The sequence below is a fragment of the Stegodyphus dumicola genome, chromosome X1, assembly GCF_044657685.1.
Source record: "Stegodyphus dumicola isolate Sdum_Otavi_A_Nest chromosome X1, ASM4465768v1".
NCBI classification, from domain to species: Eukaryota; Metazoa; Arthropoda; class Arachnida; order Araneae; family Eresidae; genus Stegodyphus; species Stegodyphus dumicola.
In genome coordinates this window covers 246,768,024-246,788,799 of record NC_140780.1, presented here as the reverse complement: position 1 = coordinate 246,788,799, position 20,776 = coordinate 246,768,024, and positions in this window count along the sequence as shown.

Genomic DNA, 20,776 nt, shown 5'->3' with positions numbered 1-20,776 from the left:
GCAAAAATAAAAGACAGTGGCATCACATGTACTCCTAGACAAAGAATCGAAAACTACTGAAATCTTTAATCGCTCACGGTAGTTTCTATCATAGGACAAAAATCTGTATATAACTCTTGCCAACACGCCCTCACCAAGACGTTTCCTAAGAAAGTCTACTATAAACATAACTTCCATTTTCGCAATATAGCCCTTGCGAGCTTTGCTGTCTTCAATAAAAAGAAATAATAAAGAACAGTCTACAGCTCCGTGCTAGAGCAAACAAAAACTCGCTAAGGAGACAGGACGCAATCCTAAAGGAACTTCCTAACCGGAAATAATTTCTCTGAAGTGTGGGAAAATTCAACAATAGCTTAAAGAAGTCAGTCTTCTTACTTGAATTTAATGGAAAATTTTTAACCCAACTAGGAGATTTTTAACAAAACTAAGTACTAAAAATTTATAATTTTCCTTGAAATTATTTAAATCGATAACTATAATTTTAACAACCCATCACATATTTCATATATCTTTTAAGGAAATCGATTAATTATTTGTAATTTTAAATGCACCTAGTGTGAAAAATTGCAAACTTTGGCGCAAAATAGCCCAGACAACTAACTTTAAACGTCGCTTCGATGAGTATTAAATAGAGCGTTTCAAAACTATTATATCTCTATTAGCTTAATTCTACGATTAAAATAATTCAAACATTTGCACATTGTTAATGAATCCTTAATTTTTATTTTCCCTCCAGAATAATTAAACAAATAACATGACAGTTAATTAAAATACTTAATAATCTAACCAAATAAGTACATAGATTTCATGAATTAAATTTAATGGTTTCAATTAATAAGAACTTAAATTTTCGCTCTTCTTAAGTTCGTAACTCATTTAATTCCAAACTCGATATACAATTATCTATATCCAATTAAATAAAATAAAGTGTTAATAATCGGAAATATTCAACAGTTTTATAAGCGCAGTTATATGTTTGAGAGTGTCCCACAACTTACTTTCACAGGCTTTCAAAAGCCAAGCCTCGGAATCAAAGTTCTAAGCTAAACGGTTTAGAAAAAAAAATCTTCTAATATTTTCCTGATTTCGGAAAGCATTTTTGTAACATTTCAAGATAAAAGAGCTATATGCTACCGATACTTACTAATTTTAGTCTGTCTTTATACTGAAAGCTTCAATAAGAATCTAACGTTTGTTACCGTAGTCTTCATTTGAAATCAGTTTACACGAACCTGAGAACACGAAGATAAGAAACATAAAGAGATTTCCTTTATGAATATATTTTGGAAAGTTACCGTTTTACCTGCTAATTACCTGGGAAACGAAAATATTGCGAATACGATTTTAGATCGGAGTAAAGCTTAATAACTTATTGGAGCATACTCTGTCCAGATATTCGGTATTTTCTGAACTCAGTCTCACTAGTAGTAAACAAAATTAGGGAAAGAATAGTTTTAAGCCCCTCTTGATGTATAACATAAAATTACGCAACAAGAATGCACAATTAGTACCAAAATTCGACATACAAATTAAAATCAAAGATTTAATACCAGATTTCTCAACTAATAATACAAGATTAAACTAATAAAAATTAGTTGTTTGAAAATTATCGATATTCCTTACGTAATAAATTTTTTTAAATTAAAGTTATCAGTATAAGCTTACGCTAAATGTAGTAAATGATGAAATATTGCATTTTTATTACTATTAAATTGTAATTACTTGAAATCCAGTCGTCTTCTCTAATATACTCGTATGCTAGAGAGTCATCTTCTCTAATATGTTTGGATAAAAATATGACGTAATATTTAAAACTTTGGACTGGATATTACAACTTATAACAGAGATTTAGAATACGGTAGTATGAAATAAAATACCTTGTTAAGGGGGCTCATACACCTTAAACCCCTTATGATCTTCGAATATGTGACTGTCCCAAGAATTGGGATATTTTATTTACTTTAAAAGCAATTACTTCCAACTTTTTACAGCTGACTACATAATATAGTTGCTTTGAAAAATAGTAACCAGAAAGTTTGTGTTGCCACAAATATTTTTGTAATTTAATCTTCTTTGTGACAAAATATTTCGCCAGGTTTCCACCTTGCGCGCATGATATTTTAAAAATGGCTAATGGTAAACACTTGGAATTTGATGGAATTCTTTATATGGGCACTATTTTCTAACTGAACCAAAAATCTGATGAAAATTTTAATATTGAAAAATTTTATGGACGAAAACATTACAAATTTTTTTAATAAAATACATTTTATAAACTCAACTCAAAACAAAATAAAAATTTAACATGAAATTTATAGAATTTTAGGTTCACCGTAGTTTCCAAATGTTATAAAAGCTATATATTAAATATGGAATTAAATTATGCAACAGAAGGTTTTAAACTGTGCGCGCAAGGTGGAAACATGACGAAAAAGGTTGTCACAAAGCGGATTAAATTATAAAAATATTTGTGGCAACACAAACTTTCTGATTACTATTTCAGATAGCAAATATATTATGTAGTCTGCTGTAAAAAGTTGGAAGTAATTGCTTTTAAAATAAATAAATTATCCCAATTCTTGCAACAGTCACCTATTCGAAGATCTTATGGGTTTTAAGGTGTATGAGTCCCCTTAAATAAAAGAACTATTTACGCAGTTGTTTCACGAACTATTTTTCAGATTTTACAACTATATCTCCTAAGCATACTGCAAAGAAATAAAGCCCTATATTTTATTAAATAAAATATATATTTCTGTTTACTTATGATAATAATATACTGGAAATCATGTATCATATAACTCAGAATAGGATTTGTGCTTTTATAATTTCTGGGATTTTATGTTGGTTAACCAGTTGTTATGCTTCGAACCTTTACTCTAACAACTTTTTTCCGTAGTATTTTCTACCCTGTGTATTCGTAATAATTACTCATAAAAGGCTGGTACGTGGAACTCTGGTTCAAGCGCACTGCAAAGCGGCCTGTTGTGTTCTGATTGTGTTTTGACCTACCTCACTTGTCCAACAGTAACATCAGAACAAGCCCATTAAATTCTTCGTGGCAAAGAGTGCAAGATTGCGCCTGTCGTCGGCAATAGCTTTGAGCATCATGCCGGTGACAGCACGTCTTACTCAGTTCCGCCCCCAATTTTGATGGGAAGAACCCTGGAGGGACGGGTCCGAGGGTCTCCCACCCCCTCTTCTCCTACCACAACCTCTCGAAAGGACTTTCGGTTTGCCGCATATTTAAAGGAGCCCCCCATGCCGCACAGACGCTATACATTTACAAACATCTATGCCTTCTCTGGGATTCGAACCCGGGCCCTTCGGTACGGCAGTCAGCGTCGCTAATCACTATTCGGGTACGAACATAAGAGTACGGCATTTTTGTGACTTTGCTGGCTGCTAATGAAATTTCATGGCTGTGAACCTAGATGTGAATTACGAAGCGAATTTTAGACTTTTTCTCAAAAGAGGCTTACATATTCGAGTCATGAAAGGAGGAAATTATATCCCTCAGCGTAAACGAATCTGCCGAAATGGACATAAAGATTAAATTAAAATGATTTCTCAAACATGACTGTAACCGACAGCCTGCTATATTTCCTGATAAGCCTACTGAGCTGATGACTGTTTCTTCTTGCAAAGAATTAACTCAGGCTGAGTTCCAGCTACTACCTTTGCTACTTCCCGAACCTAATAGTAAAAGGGAAGGGACACATCTATGCACACTGGAGATGATGCAACACACTTCAACAATCAACTCTCAAGAATTCTGCCGTATGAGCACAATATTTCTTTATTAAATCCGTATGATGGCATCTCGCTAGATGAAGATGAAGTCAAAACAAATAATTCGAAAAAAGCTAACTTGCTTACGTAGACATAAAAGCCGAACTCAGCACTTAGTTTGAGAGATACCATCCCCTGCTCCTGCGAAATAATGGATAAAGCTCTTACACCAAAAATTTCAGTGATGAAGTGAATGCTACTCATAATATCTCCAACCCTCCATTGGGTATAAATCAGGAAACTGAAATTGTAAATAAAGCAAAGTGTCAACACCCAAATCAGATTAATTATTATGCAACTAAATTTTATTAAATTTAACTAATTTAAATAAAATTTTACGCTTAATCAATTTTTTTGTAGACGATAGAGTTAAAACTCTAGGATATTATTGTATCAAATTTTGCTTTTCCAATTTTCGGTCAATTTTGATAAAATCATCATCCACTCTGCCTTTAATTAGACTATTGTGCGTGTGTTCCTGGACCACGTTCTTAAAATTGAATTTAAGTCATGTTATTTTAAATAACAGCAAGTAGTTAGTTTCCTTATTCAGCAAAAGTGGTGTCTTTTGTTAATTCAAAAGCATTCGTTAAAAAAGTTACTTAAACTTTTCTAAGATCATGTAGGCCCACCAGCGGCCGAGCGGTAAAATCGCTGAACACTGGTAGTTCGGTCTGAGGTTCGAATCCCTCGAACGAGCTGGCTGCATGGGCGTTTTCGTGGTTTTCCCCATGTCTAACGTGTATACGAGCCAGTTTCCCTTAGAAAGTCCTCCACGAAGGCATCCCTCCTCTTAGGCAGATAGCCCTCGAGGCTTTGCCATAATCACACACACACTCTAAGGTCATGTAATTTTGAATTCGGGATGGAGTGATAACTCGCTTGTTGGTCTAGTAGGGTCTGAAGATCATTAAGCTTTTATAAGCAGCCCTACCATACACTTTGAGATTCATTTTTACCTCACAATCCCTGTTTTTCTTTAACCTTCCTTTTAAAGTTACCTAGTCAAAATATCATTTCATATTCGAACAAAATTTAATATTAATTAAATCATTCAAAGAAATTAATAATAAATGACGTAAAAGATATTGTTATTTGTCGCGTTCATACGGACAAAAGCATTAAGTAGAAGAATTAATAGCAATCGAATAAAGAACTCATTGTGAACAAAGAATTCAGGGTATGTAAAGAATTTGAAAGACATAATTAAAAATTGTCTTTCAGATTCTCATCGTTATTTGCAACTTAAACTTAGACCGTTTAATTATCTCTCTCTTAAAATGTGGATCATTAAATGAAATATTTTCCGCTCAAATGCGCTTAATACATTTAAGCGGTGCTTCTCAGAATAAACACATCTTAGCGTTTTAAATAAAGCAACTAAATTCCAATGATATATCACTTACATCTGTTGCTACATCTAAGAGGATTCAGAGTGAAGTATTCTATTAGTTCCTTAATTACCAAATAATTAAACTTCTAAAATTCAAGAACTGTTTCCAATCATTGCTGAGACAAATAAGTGTAATTATAAAGCAGAGTTTGAGAAAAATTCGCCTAAGAGTAAGGCGATTATTCAAAAATTTCGAATAGTAAGTTACTGACAAGATTAAGTACCGCTGAAACTCTTTTATTAAATTACACATTGCGAAGTTTTACTCGTTTTTTATACTTTTCACAAATTAAGTTCAGTCAGTTCATGACAGCTGATGAACTGTTGGAGAGTTGGAGATACGTGGATTAATAAAGGAGATTACAAGCAAAGTACGTGGCTGATATATACAGTTGAAAGCGGTTAATTGACTTTTATTTCACGTATCTTTAATTAAGTCAGCGCATATTTCATGGCAAGAGCTCTGAATAATCACCATTCTAAATAAAATATATGTGCGTAATTAGTAGTGTAGCGTGAAACAAATCAGCACTAATGGACATTTACTTCGTTAAACAGTCTTAAATGTATGGAACAAAAAATTTCGAGACTTCATGCTAAACTCTTTAGAATTTGCAATACAAATGGTTATATGAGCTGCGCAGCTATCGATGGCATTACAAGTTAAAACATTAACCGTAAATCAATATAAAGTTATAAATGCAGCTTCATTAAACTTATGAATAAAATAAAGTAACGTTTAAGTAATGTTAATATATCTTTCATAAAAGAATGCATATAAAATTTAAAATTTTCACTTAATTTCCTACTCCAAAGTGAAGAAACGAATAAGTTTTCTATTTGTCAGGTCTAAAATTGAAATTTAATGAGAATTCAAAATCCTGTTTAGAATAGTTGCTCCTTATATTTTACGATGTCATGTGCAAATTTATGTGACATTCCATGGTCAATTTTACATACAGCATTTAACCTTCGAGAAAAAGGGCTTTGGATTTATAAAAGCTTTGATGTTCAAAAATCTCTAGTTCATAAAAATATCTGCAGTCGATTGCAAGTTTTTATGAATAACAGAATGAAAACGGGAATTTTAACAGTAGCATAACCAGCAGCCGCATTAATTTTACATTAGAACTTTTATTTCACCATTAGTTTTACAATCTTCAGCGGATATTTGCGCTTTTAATGCTAACATTCTTTTACGTTTCTAAAATATCGATGCAGAATTATTTGAGAAAGAGAAGATTTCGAAAGAAAAAGAGAAAGAATAAACACTTAAAGGCGAGAAGTTCCAGTTAACTAATGAATGAGCAATAAATTATCTGTGAAGTGGCAGTAAAGGTGATACATTAGGAAAATGAAACATGCATATAATAAATTAATGCCGTGGTTGTTTCAGTCTGGCATTCAAGGTGTTTACCTCCGGTAATAAAGATACTATTTACATTTTACAGTTGATAATAGACATATGAGTTCGGTTTATACCTGATTAACCTCTATGCAGAATAAACTAACTTACAATTTTAACTCTTGCTTGAAAAAGGTTATGATAACAATTGTTTATTTTTATATCTTGCGTAAGAATGTCGCTCATGTCTTTTGTCTAATAGCTGTTCTTCACTTGTCAAGTGTAACTGACATCTGAAAAGGGCATACGTTGTAAATAAATCGAAAATGTAAGTTTTCTCGAGCGACATTTTGATTCGCTTGAGAGCTGTCAGCTTTAGAAAGAAGGGAAGTGCGAAAAACTAAAAGAAAAAATCCATAAAGAGAGAAAACGAAATATGGTAAATCATCACAGAAACGTATACAATAACATTATCAATGACAAAATGGGAGCAAGGCACGTTGCTCCAACTTTGGCCAACATTAGTGTTAGCATTTGATTATAAGAAAGGCTTTATATTATCAAAATCTACATTCCACTGTTTTACAAAAATGAAACTTTTTCTTCAAGTGAGGCCTTTATTAATCGATTGTAAATCCACAGTGAATATAATGTAACAGCCCATTTGTTTTGTCATTTTTTACACTTTAGTTCCCCTGTTATATGTTTTTAAAACTTAACCAAACTTATTTTATACATTTAAGTGGCATAACGAATCAAAAATATAACTATTCTTGACCAAATTGGTACAAAGTTGAAACACAGCCATTAAAATACTTATATTAGAAAATTTATAAATTCAAGAGTTATTTTTTCAATGAATGCATTGAGGGCGCACAAATGAAATCTGGAATTTGAATGCTTTTAATCTAAGTTATAAATGTTTACAGATTTCTTCCATAGCAAATGCACTTTCCATTTATATGTGAATCAGCTTATAGGGTTCCAACCTTGGATTTACAGCTAAGTGTGTGGGACCTTGAGAATTGGTAAGCGAATAATCGCTTTAGATCAGAAAACAGAAGCGTAAACTCAATTACCCTTTATTGCTGAAAATAAGGGCAATTAACAGATGGCCCTTTTCTCAGGACGTACAGAAAAGCCTCAACTTGAGCTTGAACTCAAGAGTACTAAGAAAATCAAACTTAACTAATACCTAGCCGAAGCTATCGAAATTCTACAGGAGTTGGCCCCTAAATGCTAACTAAACGGCGAAGCTATCAAGGGCCTGAAATACGGCAGAGCGTAGTAATACTAGCTTACAGAGAGTGTAGCCAAAAGGCGAACGCGCGCTGGTCAGAACTTCTGGCTCTCTAACGAAGTTAGTGGAGCTTCGACTTAAGTACCGCTCTTCCTTCATTTGCATTAACCGCGCTTCTAAAAACACATTCTGGCAAGAAATTTTTAAGCCGAAATTAGAAGGGACAGGAAAGTAGCTTTAACTAAAGATAACTGTTAAAAACTTAGACAACCTTACAAGCTTAACCGTTTTACATGTTTTAATAACTAACGTATTAAATGCAATTTATCAGTCAAACCTCAGAAGAGGTGATATATTGCTTCATACTTTGATTTATACTTTTCAGAATTCGTTTTTCTTTAACAGAATCATTTAATTAGATGCAGAAGTTCCACTCCACTTTCAGGTCTAATAATTGAATCAATTCAGGTTTCAGATATAAATTTTATGAATAACTTTATTTTCAGCACTCTACATTCGAAGAATATTAAATCTCCTGTGTTATAAAAGCTGCTTAATTTTCATTCCTTTTTCCTTTCTTTCACATTCACTGTATAAAACTGTCAAGTTACTCACGATTAAACAACATGATAAAGTTATATATTTTATGTTTACCAGCCATTTGGTCCTAAGTTTTAAACTATACATATGTATGGAATATAATATATGTGAAAATTGTCCGTTTATTCAAAGTTATCAGTATTTTTTCTAAAAATTACCAATTCGAAATGCTATAAAATAGGGCCCAATCTGCAAGAGATTTACTGCCGAGTTGTTCAATCTACTGCCATTTAAATTCAATGTCGTGAAAAGAGTGCTATAGCTTTCGAATGGCGCAGCTACACACAGAGCCGAATGATTCATTTCGTGGATTACAAGACATTTTCCCACCAACCATCTATCTCAATATCACAAGAGTGACATCCAGAGAAGTCCGCAAATTAGAAAGTCCGAACTCACATAATACAGAGTATCCTGTATTTGCACTACTATTGACGCTGCGCATTCAATTGCAAATAAGACTGAATCTATGACTCAGACGTTGGAAAGAAAAATACCGATGGTTTTTCATCCTTTCGAAATCTTTATTTCTTTTAGAAGATAACGAAAGTAAGCAGAAATACTTTTCGTAATAAAAAACACGGAACTGATATCGGATTTTTTTGTGTGTTCTTAAAAATTGTGGCAGGTGAGAAATGGATAAGAGATCAGTTTTTTACACATAATGGTTCTCGAAATGGTTTCTCAGTTCAAGGAATTATTAACTGACAGAAATTTTGCTCAAGTAATTGAAAAACGGAAGAGGTTATTTGAAACATTTCTTTCGTCTTTAATTTCTTTCTTTCTTCTTTATATGTAAAAATTAGGCGAAATATCTTTTAAGAAATAAATGGAATTAATACCATTAATAAAGACATGATTCACTTGGCAAAAATCTCAAGGCATCTAAAACGTAGATGAGACACCAGAGGTTTTTTATGAGATATCCGCTAGACAGAAGATCTAACTCAGTAAGGATATTTGTAATTTTTATTAACTGAAACTTTTACATTTCAAAAAAGCAAATTTAAAACAACATTAATTCCATGTTTGAAAAGATTAAATTTGTAAAATAAATTTTAAATTTTCAGGTTTTCAAACGCATTTCTTCACCACTTCGCCGGAAACGATTATTGACAATTATACCTCATCGAGAAACACACTAATGGCAGCCTATTTTTTTAATTTCTCGAAATATATGCTGCTGGATTGTTTTTTCTCACAGTAAAATGTTAAGTCAAAAACTCTACATCAGAAACTTAGCTTGAATTTTCATAAAAGACATGCCGCTGAGCCCCAAATTTTTCAAAAATTATATTTATGAATGGAAGTTAGAATTACATGAACTCGAAAGTTGGCTATAAGTATTTGCATATTAATATATTGTTAAATACTGCATACCATGTAAAATGCACACAATAAAAATTTATGTTATTTATGCAAACTACAATAACAATTTATAAAGAAATGTACATGTTTGACGCACTGAATCATAGCCTGAAATGTACTTAAAAAATTAGCATTCATGGCTGGAACACTGGATCTTGAAACTGTAATCGGGTTTTTTTAGATGCAGAAAACAGTATCGGGCGTCTTTGAAACTGCTTGTGGTGTTGAAGATTTGAAAATATAAATGAAGGAAACATAGAAATGTGGATAGAAGGAAACGGAAAAATAAGTGAGTAGGTTTATTTCAAACAAGACTGGTGATGATGTAACTCAGAACAAAGTAGTTACGAATACTGAACTCAACTTGATAAACAAGTAGAAAGTTTTCTGGGTTCTGGTTTTAAACTGCATGTAGCTATAGAACATACAAATACTATTTTGCCAAGAGATGAAATGCTATTTCCGTTTGTTCGAGTACATGGCGTATCTGCTGCACTGATCGGGGTTAGCTGGCTCTTATTCACCGAAAAGCTTTCAGTGTACAGGTGGCCAGAAATCCACAAGTTCTGCTAGATCTCTCAATAACTGACCCATTCTCACGGCTGCCGACCGGACTCTTCCCAACTAAAGCGGCTTTGCCATGGAGGTACCCATATGGGTATGAGGCAAAACAGCTAGCAGCAGCAAATAGTAGTAAAGTAACAGCTAGCAGCAGCAAATAGCTGTAAAGCAGCAAATAGCTGTAAAGCAGCAAATAGTTGTAAAAGATTTCCTCTCCTGTTCATTTCTCCATCGTTAGTTTAGCCGCTATGTGCAACACATGTGTGTAATAAAAAGATCGTTTTGTAGCGTCTTATCTAGTAATTGTTTTCATGATTCCGTTAACTAGAGGTTATTCTTTCGAAAAACTAAAAGTTATGTTTTAAGAAATAAGATAAGCAATTAACTTTCCGAAGAAGATATTTTAAACTTTTCATGTGCTAAAGAGTTGAGTTTGTTCGATGGATCTTTATACGTATCGATTACGAAAACAATAAAGAAATGTGAGCTTCTAATTTTAACAATGGAACTATTAGTGTTATACTGCCGGGGAAGAAACTTGTCTTGTATCTCAACTCAGTACCCATAACTAAAGCTACAAGCTTTAAGTTTCCAGAAAATTTCCTAATTGCTTTCATCTTGCATACAGATTCTCACTTCGTTTTCGAAACAAATATCTACAAATGTTAAAGAAAGAAAAGCTTTCACCTTATGAGTAAAATAATTAAATTCAAAATGTAAAACTAAATCATTTATTAAAAAATGAACTACTGTAATAAACTCACAAATCAATATTCTGAAAATTTTTAGTGCAATGACATACCGCATTTAATTCTCTCTCGCTTAAACAATTTATGATTGTTTTGTCTTTAATTGTATTTCTTACATCCAAAAGATGTTTTATATATTGATGAAGTATATTAATAGAATTATATGATATATTTTCAGTGTGAAATAATCACTAACATATAACATGCATTAAAATAATTGTGTCACTGAATCAGTGTGAATTCTTAAATATTACTAAAATGAATAAGGACACTATAGTATATAATAAGGAACTAAAATTAATAAAGACAATAAGCAAAATGAATAAGGACTATACCCATCTCCTCACATACATGCATCATTGCCACAACACTTTATATTAAAATTAAACATGCTGTAACAATAAAATGAAAAAAAAAGCGAGAGTTTAATCATTCCAATATTCCAAAAGAATCAGGTGATCCGAGTATATAAAACTATAAATATAGAATATGAATCAAAATCAACATACTAATTAAGCTTTACATGAATATTAAAGAGAATGCATAATGAGACGTGAAAATGATTTACTCTTTAAAATTAAAATTTATATCTTTGTTTATTAATCTAAAATCATAACCGAAATTACAGTTAAATACAGATAAAATATAACCGTAAAATTTATAAATTTACTAAAATAGAAATATATTTTTGTTCGGTTTAAAATGTAAACTATGGAAATTAGAATGTTTTCTTTAAAAATAGCCTTTTTCAAATTATCTTAGATGCTTTTAAATTAGTGCTTAAGCACTAAATAGTTTCATTTCACTGAAAAAGGATTCTTTCTAATCACATTAATTAAAAAATAATCATGCAGGAAGTGAACTCAGATATAAATTTTTAGCTATGATTGACATTCAAAATCGTATGCTTACAAAACATTTAAAATGATACATAAAAACAATGAAATTTTCTTATTGCAAACAACTGGCCATTTAAATGAAAAAAAAAAAAAAATACTTGAAACTTTTCATTCATTGAGATTAAAAATCAGGGTTAAATATGGGCAGTTTCTGTCCTTGAAAACTGTCTACTGTAAAACTGTGTACTGTCTAAGGCCAGCCTAAAGTTTTTATTTTAATTAAAAATTTGCAGCCACAAATAGTCGCTTCAAATTTACGAGTTATAAAATTTCGAGGGCAAAGAGTTGCCGCAAAATAAAATCTCACTCACAAATGTCAACATAATTTTACTATAGATTTCTGTCACGCATAAATTTAGATATCTGGAAATTACAAAATACCCAGCTAACGCATGACTTTATAAAATAAAACACATCTGCCAGTACTTTTGTTCTAAATACTAAAATGATCTAGTTTTCTTTAAAACGTTCTAAGCTGTCTTTCCTAGTAGATAGGCCAACCAACTGCCAAGCGGTAAAATTGCTGAACACTTGTGATTCCAATGTAGGCTCAAATCCAGGTGAACGGGCTATCTGCAGGGGCGTTTTCGGGGTTTTCCTCACGTGAATACGAGCAAGTTTACCTTAGCAAGTCCTCCACAAAGGCATTCCTCCTCTTAGGCATATACCCCAGGCTGCTTGCCATTATAAAACAAACCAAAACAAACCTAAGTGGTAATTCCACAACAATTTAGCAACAGCCATGATAAAATATCTACCTATCAACATGTAGAATAATCTTTTCACCCTAAACCGATTACCGATCACTTTCACTTGCTACGGAATGATTAAATATGTATTATGATAAAACAAAAATAATTCAACTTTTTTAACATAAATGAATCAAAAAATTAAAGGTTTAGTAAAGGACATAAATATACCTATATGTAAAAGCTAAGTTCAGGTAACCCTCTCTAAGGCGACCATTTACGGCTCGAAGTGATTTTCTCCTCTATGAAGCTGGTCGTCTTAGAAATATGAGATTAAATACCAAAGTTTTAAAACAATACTGGTCACTAAGTTCAGTCAACAGCTAAAACATTTTGGAATAAAATATAGGCTCAGTATTAAATAACACTTTTAAAATGCTTATAAGAAATCACTTAATGTAAAGTTAAATATTAAAAATCTCTTTAAAGCGACCACTCAAGATACCATATTTTTCCAAACTTACGTGGATGTGGTCATTTTGCATAATGATTAAAACCTGTTTCTGTTCTCAGAAGCACTGATAATTCAACTATTTTCCAACTATGTAAGGATATTTATTTTACAACTATATGAAGAGATAATTCAACTTTTTTTCATACCAATGTTTCTGAGACAGTTGACTGCAATTATATGTTGTTTATAAAAACGTCTGCGTTTAAATCTTCTGGGTATAGGTTTTAATTTGAATCTTCCAATGACTGACATAAAAAGAACTAGTTTCCGTTAATATTCTCATGCTGAACTGGTACCAGTGCCCGAGCGGTAGAGTTACTGAACACTGGTATTTCGACGCGTTGAACGATCTTGCTGCATTGAGATTCTCGGAATTTTCCTAATGTACTATAAAGTGGATATGAACAGGTTCTTGAGAAAGGTTCCTTCCGCAAAGATGTTCCTTCCATTAAGCAGGTAATCCTAGTGTGCTTTTGTATAATTCAATAAACCCAAATCTCATGCTGAAATATTATGTAGTTGACTTTCATCATAACTAGCAAATTGACATAAAAATGTTAATGCCTTTCTCTAATAAACAGAACCAAAACATATAATTTTCGCTAAAAGTATATCAGATTAACAAACGTGAAAGAAAATAATTTGGGAATTACTAAAACAATTTTTAAAGAGGTAATCTCATGCAGTTACAGAGCTTTCTTTTTCTAATCTTTTTTTAGAATATATTTTTCATGAAAAATTATCAGTAAAACTTTATAAAAAAAGATTAATTTATTTATGATCCTTTTTAGTTACCTATGTAAGTTTAAAACTTTTATTAAGTTGTATTAATATTCTTTCAGTTTTTAAATACTCAGGTTTCCTTCTCACGTCTTAAGGAAAATGTATTAGTTATTTCAAACCAATGAATTTTAAAAATAAATACATTCATCTTTCCTTCTTGAGCTCACAAAACATTATGCGAATATCCATTTACAATTTTTAAAGCATGAAAAACTCATGCCTGTGATGTTATCGTTCTGCGACGATTTGTGGGAGCTTTATTTTTTACCGCGATATTTTCGACGACGATTTTTTAAATTGCGAAGTTATTGAAGCGCTTTATTTTCTACGAAGATATTTTGTACCACGATGTTTTAGAATAGCTTTGTTTTCTCTGCTTTTTTTTTCTTCCACGACGTTTTCCTCTGTGATGTTTTTACCGCGATATTTTCGGCGGATACCGATGCTGCAGTCTCCATGCTTTCATTCAGAATAGTTCTCGAATATTGGTACTAGCACTTTTAATAAAATTTTCCGTGGATGTTTTCGGTTTTTTTCCAGTAAACAGGGAAACATTTCCAGAAAGACGTGTGAACAACATTAAATAGAAGAAGCCGATCAAATCCAGTAGAAATGTTATGCATGCCTTTAAAAGAAACATTAAGAGCGTATTGAAGATGGCGATGAAAGGAAAATAATTCATTTATAGTGGGAAACTAAACTAATTATAAATAATATGCTTCGAGCTTCAGGAAATTATTTTCATTTAAGTTAAATATAGTATATTTATATTATAGGGCATATTGCATGCATGCAGAAATTTTACACTCTAGGGCTTCACATAAATTTTAACATACATGGCTTCACACTTATTTTATAAAATGAACGGAGTACAAAGTATAAATTTACTTTCTCTAAGACCCGATTTACTTTCAACAGCATTTTCTGTTGAGTTGTTAATTTATGCATTTAACTAAAATTTCCAACATCAGACAAAAGAAAAGCAATTTATTAGAATACTGTCATAAGAAAGAGTATCTTCCTGCTAAAGCGAATAAAAGAATTCGACTGTTCTTTCTATTTGAAAGTCTGGTATCCGGGAAATTCGGGAGAATTCTTCCTGAGAATAATTAATTTCGGCAGCTATACTTGCAGAAGATTAAAATCTGTGCTCTATGAACTTGGAGAACTTTCTGCGTGCAGTTCAACTGCACTCCATCATTTGTCGCATTTCTTTTTGTCTTTGGAAAGTTTTTATCCGATAAAAAAATGCTGCCTTCTTAACTGATCAATGAGCTCCAGTCACGAAGTGTTATTGAGAACGAATTTATTAGAAGGTAGTTTCGAGACAAAGAGAAGCAAAAATTATTCGTTTCCTCGACCTATTTGGAAACTAATTGATTTTTTTAATTCTTTTAATGCCGTACTAAATTTAAAGGCTTCAAAGTTAAAAAAATACCATGTTTTTTATTTAATTACATGATGAATTAAAAAAAGTTCCAACAATATACTGCATCTTTAAACTTTCTTTCAGAACAAAAAAATTCCCATTTCTTTTGTTATCTTATTTCAGTTGTGAAGCATATGAGGATAGGAAGCTTTCAACGTTTCGCAGTTTTACAATGATTTACAAGGACAATACATGAATAAAGGAAGCATTTTCGAATAAATGTCTTAGTGATAAGCTGAAATTCGGAGAAATAAGATGAAAATAGTCAGGATTGACTTTTCGGAGGGCAGTTTCAGAAGAGCTGTTTTCTAAATTCAGTTGGAAAAATAACAGATTCAAAGTCGCAAAATATGTGTACTATACGCAAATACAAGGTAACTATGAAACAAAAAACTGCATGCGTGAGTATTTCGTCTGCATCTGGTCGTAGACACATGGAACCAGTTAAATTATTTTTTATTATAAAGATTTTATGCTCTTGTGAAAATTGGTAAGAGTTATGCAAAACTGGTTCTGAAAATGCTTTCCAAATTTAACTACGTCACTTTCATCAGATGAAAAATGTCGATTTCAGTGATGGTAAAACTATCAGTTCATTAAATGCAGAATTTCGAATTACAGTATTTCTACAAATGGTAATTTGAAACCCATGCTTCTAAATTAATTGTTTTTAATGTAAAAGGTACCTTTTAAAAATTAGGGTTTTTGAAGTTTCATACCTGTAGCTAGCTGTCTTTAGCGCTGTTCGTGTATAATTATATCAAGTATCTTTCATGATCATAAACGTGAAACAGCAACTTGTATTAGGCATAGAAATTTAGCATAGAAATGCTAAAACTGCATAAAAGTGCTTTAAATGCTAAAACAGCAAATGCTTTTTATTAACTTGGTTATTTTACTAATTATAGTATCTTTTTATGATTTATAACCGTACTGGTTGAAACTTCTCACATTTATTTAAACCTAAGTGATAAAATTTTAACTAACAAAAATATCTTCCTTCAAATGATATTCTATTTACATAAGCATCCATTTTTACGATGATCCATTTTTCAAACAGTTTTTCCTTGTGCAACTGGAACCTATAAATTTAAGATTCAGTGTGTTCTTTGGACTATCGACGTGTTTTGTATTTTAAAAATGGAACTTTGGTTTATTTTATGATATTTTTGTATATTTACTGCACAGTGAGTTCTTTTCCTTTGACTTGCATTCCCAATCTGCAAACAGCAATTTGTCTTTTAGCGGTTCAAATACATTTGAAAACCACAAAAATCAGTTTCTTTTTTCCTGTTTTCGACAGGGGTTTAATCCCTTAACTGTGGAATTCGCAAGACTCGAAATTTTGACTGGAATAGATCAAATTCCTTGTACTGGGAAAATATCACATTCCTAGGATATCTTACGTTTCAGGTTTAGAAAGATTTGATAGGTTAGATTTTAATTTTGAATAAGACACACATTCCCGAAAGATGTACCTGCCTGAATCATATTCGCCATGTGACATTTCTATTTAATTTAAAAATACTTAGAAATTGACAGACGTTTTACATCCGGGTTATAACGAGAGGCTATTCCATACTAACAAAGTGCTACGCGATTTTTTATAAAAAAAATTCCTCGGTATTATTAATAGTTTTAAAATTCATTGAAAAGTTTAGAGTAAATAAGATTATTTCACTCAATTTAAAGATGTCAAATATGAAGTGGTGTATAACTTACACAATAGAATAGAATTACAATAAAAGAATAAAGTAATGTAATTTTGTAATAATATAGATAATTTTTTGAATTATTTCGAAATGTTTCTTCGTTTTTAATAGTTAAAAAAAGGAGTATTTATAATGTTGTCTGTTTTAAATGTTTTATGTCACAGCAGTTTTAGTAATTTCGTAATAAAAGTAAATAAAGCACTTAAGAAATAAGAAAACATACTTATCAGAAGAAAAACTTTAAAAAATTGAAGCTACCAGACATACCTTAAAAATCAGAATTAACCAGAGACATCTAACGCTTTTTTTACTAACTCAATTTCCCAAATCGCCCACCAGCGGCCGAGCGGTAAAGTCGCTGAACACTGGTAGTTCCGAGGTTCGAATCCCGCGAACGGGCTGGCTGCATGGGTGTTTTCGTGGTTTTCCCCATGTGTAACGTGTATACGAGCCAGTTTCCCTTAGAAAATCCTCCACGAAAGGCATCCCTCCCCTTAGGCAGATAGCCCTAGTGTGCTTTGCCGTAATTAAATACACCAACACCAACACACCAATTTCTCAAATCACAAAACAGCCTCATTTTAAAATAAAGTAGAACAGCCAGATTTTAAAACAAAGTGGAAACAGCAGCAAAAGATTCTGTTATACTCTTCTAACTTTAGATTAGTATATATTGCATACGCTATAAACCCAATACTTATCCATAATAAATAGCGCATTTTAATGGTTCAAACAAATTTTACGTTTTAACGTCAAAAGCAGTATACATTTAAGCAAATACAAGCCAATACATAGGGAAACAAGATAATATCGATCGAAGCATAATTGTTTCGTTAAATTTTAAGGGCAAAGAAGAAAACTGCGGTTATTCTACAAGTATATAATTCACTGTAGTGAGAAATTTGGGTAACAACCGTATTATATCGATAGCTACAAATATTCCCTTTTTATGCATTTGCATCCCTTTTTGTCCATAATTTATCATACCGGCAAAGCAAATTCTTTGATATTACTTATCCTCTTTTTATTTCTAATCTCTCTAAATTTAAATTTTATACTCTGTAATTTTTTTAAATGCAAATTAATCTCCTTATCGGAAAATTTTAAAATTTGTAATTCAGTATGAGAGCTGACATTACAAATAATCCACGTATGTGAATTTAATAATATTCAATATTTCACCGAAATAAATTTCCCTTTCCATCGCAGCTTAATCATTTAATAAGAATGTGCAAAATTTAAGTTTCAAGATTTATTGCCATTATGAATGTACTACGAAGTCAAATATATTAAAACAGAATTTGTGAAAATTCATGTTTCGTTCTGCAATGGTTTAATCCAAGCATATTATTTTCTGTAGTATATATGAATAAGAAAACAACATATAAACAGACTTAAATACTCTATCACTCTCCGATAGAATATAATAACTAATTTCTTTCCAGAAACAGGAAACTTATGCGCATTCGTAATCAAAATCTTTGACATAACAACAAAAAGAAAATATCTCTCGAAGACTTTCAATTCGAAATCTTTTTAAACGGAAGCTATTCAAATAACAAATACCAAAATATTTTTTTTTTCTTTATTTTATGTTTTCCGTAAGAAAAGGAAAGCTGAATTTCTGTGAATTCTCCTACCAGCTCGTAGTTTCAGACTGAAAAGAGAAACCTCTGCGTTAATACATTTGGTAAAGAATAGAAATCCTAAATAGTTATTTCATTGGTTAAAATATTAATAAACTAAAACTTTAAATTATAAGTAGGATCACGCATTTTCAGTTTCCGGGAGCATAAATCGTATTGGATAAGGTTATGTTTATCATTAATTTATAAATTGATTAATTAAGACTGAGCTTTAAGCTTTGAAATATGCTGTCACCCGAAAAGCACATAAGCCTTAAGAAATGATAATTTACTATTAATTAATTAAATTAATGATAATTGAATGATAAGTAATATATTTTTACTTAAATTTTATATTAAGAAATTCAAACGATTCAAATATTTGTTAGATTTTTTGAGAAATACAGAAAGTTTCATAAAGAGGCATAAAAGACAAGCAGATCGCTCAGTACCTCAAAATGAATCAACCATTTCCAAAACGCTTTTCTTCCACCTTCCTACGTATTGATTTAGTGGGCGCCGATTGTGACTTTTCTATTTACTAGAGGATTAGTAAGATTAGCAGGAGTAGAATCGTAGCAGCATTAGGACCATTCCGAAGACAAATTAGAAAATAGAGCGTAATTGCATTTAGTTTACTAAAGCAACTAAAGTACATTTGGCTCTGTATACGAATTAAATGCCTTCATATTACTCAAGAATTAAGTAAATATTTAGAAAGTAGTGCTGTAAGAGGATCGTAGTGTCCTACCCGAGTATTTTCATGGTAATTTTCCAGTTCTTGGACAGTGAGAATTTTCTTGCTACTTGAAAATAACTTTTTTTTTTTTTTTTTTTAATTTTCGAAGTTTAAGGCTTATATATTATTTTATTTTTCAATTATTTAGAATACTTTAACATAGTATTTCATAGTTAAAACTTTAAGATATTGCTCTTAATTTCAAAATTTAATCATTATTAAAATACTTTTCTTTTTTAAATCTTAAATGATCTTTGACTGTACAAGCAATACAGTGGACATCTCTTGACGTTTCTGTCTGATAGTTTGAATAGATTCATATATATAATGAATTACTCAAAAAAGAGTTTTAGGAATTCATTAATCAGTTACAGCTTTTATGTTTTTATAAATATTCGTCTTCTTCCCCTTGGTCTTTTTTCTCCTTAAACAAGAATTCGTATCAATGCGTGGCATTTAAATAAAAGTTCTAGAAGTGCATATAATAAAGAATTGTAGAATAATATAGAACTTACTTTTCACTAAAGATAATCCTCTAGACATTAAAAACATGTAAATTAGAGGTCTAGTTAAAAGTATTTTATTTTGGTCATGAAAGATTTGTTGTGAAACACAACATTTTAAATGTCTAAGGTACCCGAACGAAACAAAATGCATATCAGACTAATTATTTTTGTACAAATAAATTTATAGAATCGATAATTGTTAATATTACTGAAATCTGAGCATTTTGTGATTCATGCTTCTTATGTTTTCCTGATTAAGTATATAAACATATATGGCTTACGACTAGAATTCAAGTGGTTTTGGTTTAGTTTATTTAATTACGGAAAAGCCTTGAGGTCAATCTGCCTAAGGTGAGGATGCCTACGAGGAAGACTTTCTAAGGGAACCTGGCTTGTATACATGTTAGTCACGGGGAAACCACGAAGACGCCCATGCAGACAGCTCGTTTGCGAGATTCGAACCTCGGACCGAACTACCAATACTCAGCAACTTCACCTCTCTGCCGCTGGTGGGCCTGAAATTCAAGTGTTTATAAATTTTTTGATGCACCGCACAATGATACTTGGAGACTATTTCTTATATTTTTCTAAGATCTGAAAATTAAAATTTAATATAGCTAAAACTATTTTTACAAGAATTCACATTTAAATCTCTTTAAATAAATAACTCAAACAAAATAAGACCTCGCTCTGCCAGCAAAGACTATTTTATCTATCGAGATCATGCTATTAAATGCTTAGGAATTAATATATTTTCTTTATTTCAAATAACTTCATTATTACTTTTGTAACTTAAAATTCATAATTTTGCCTTTCATTCCCTGGAATGATT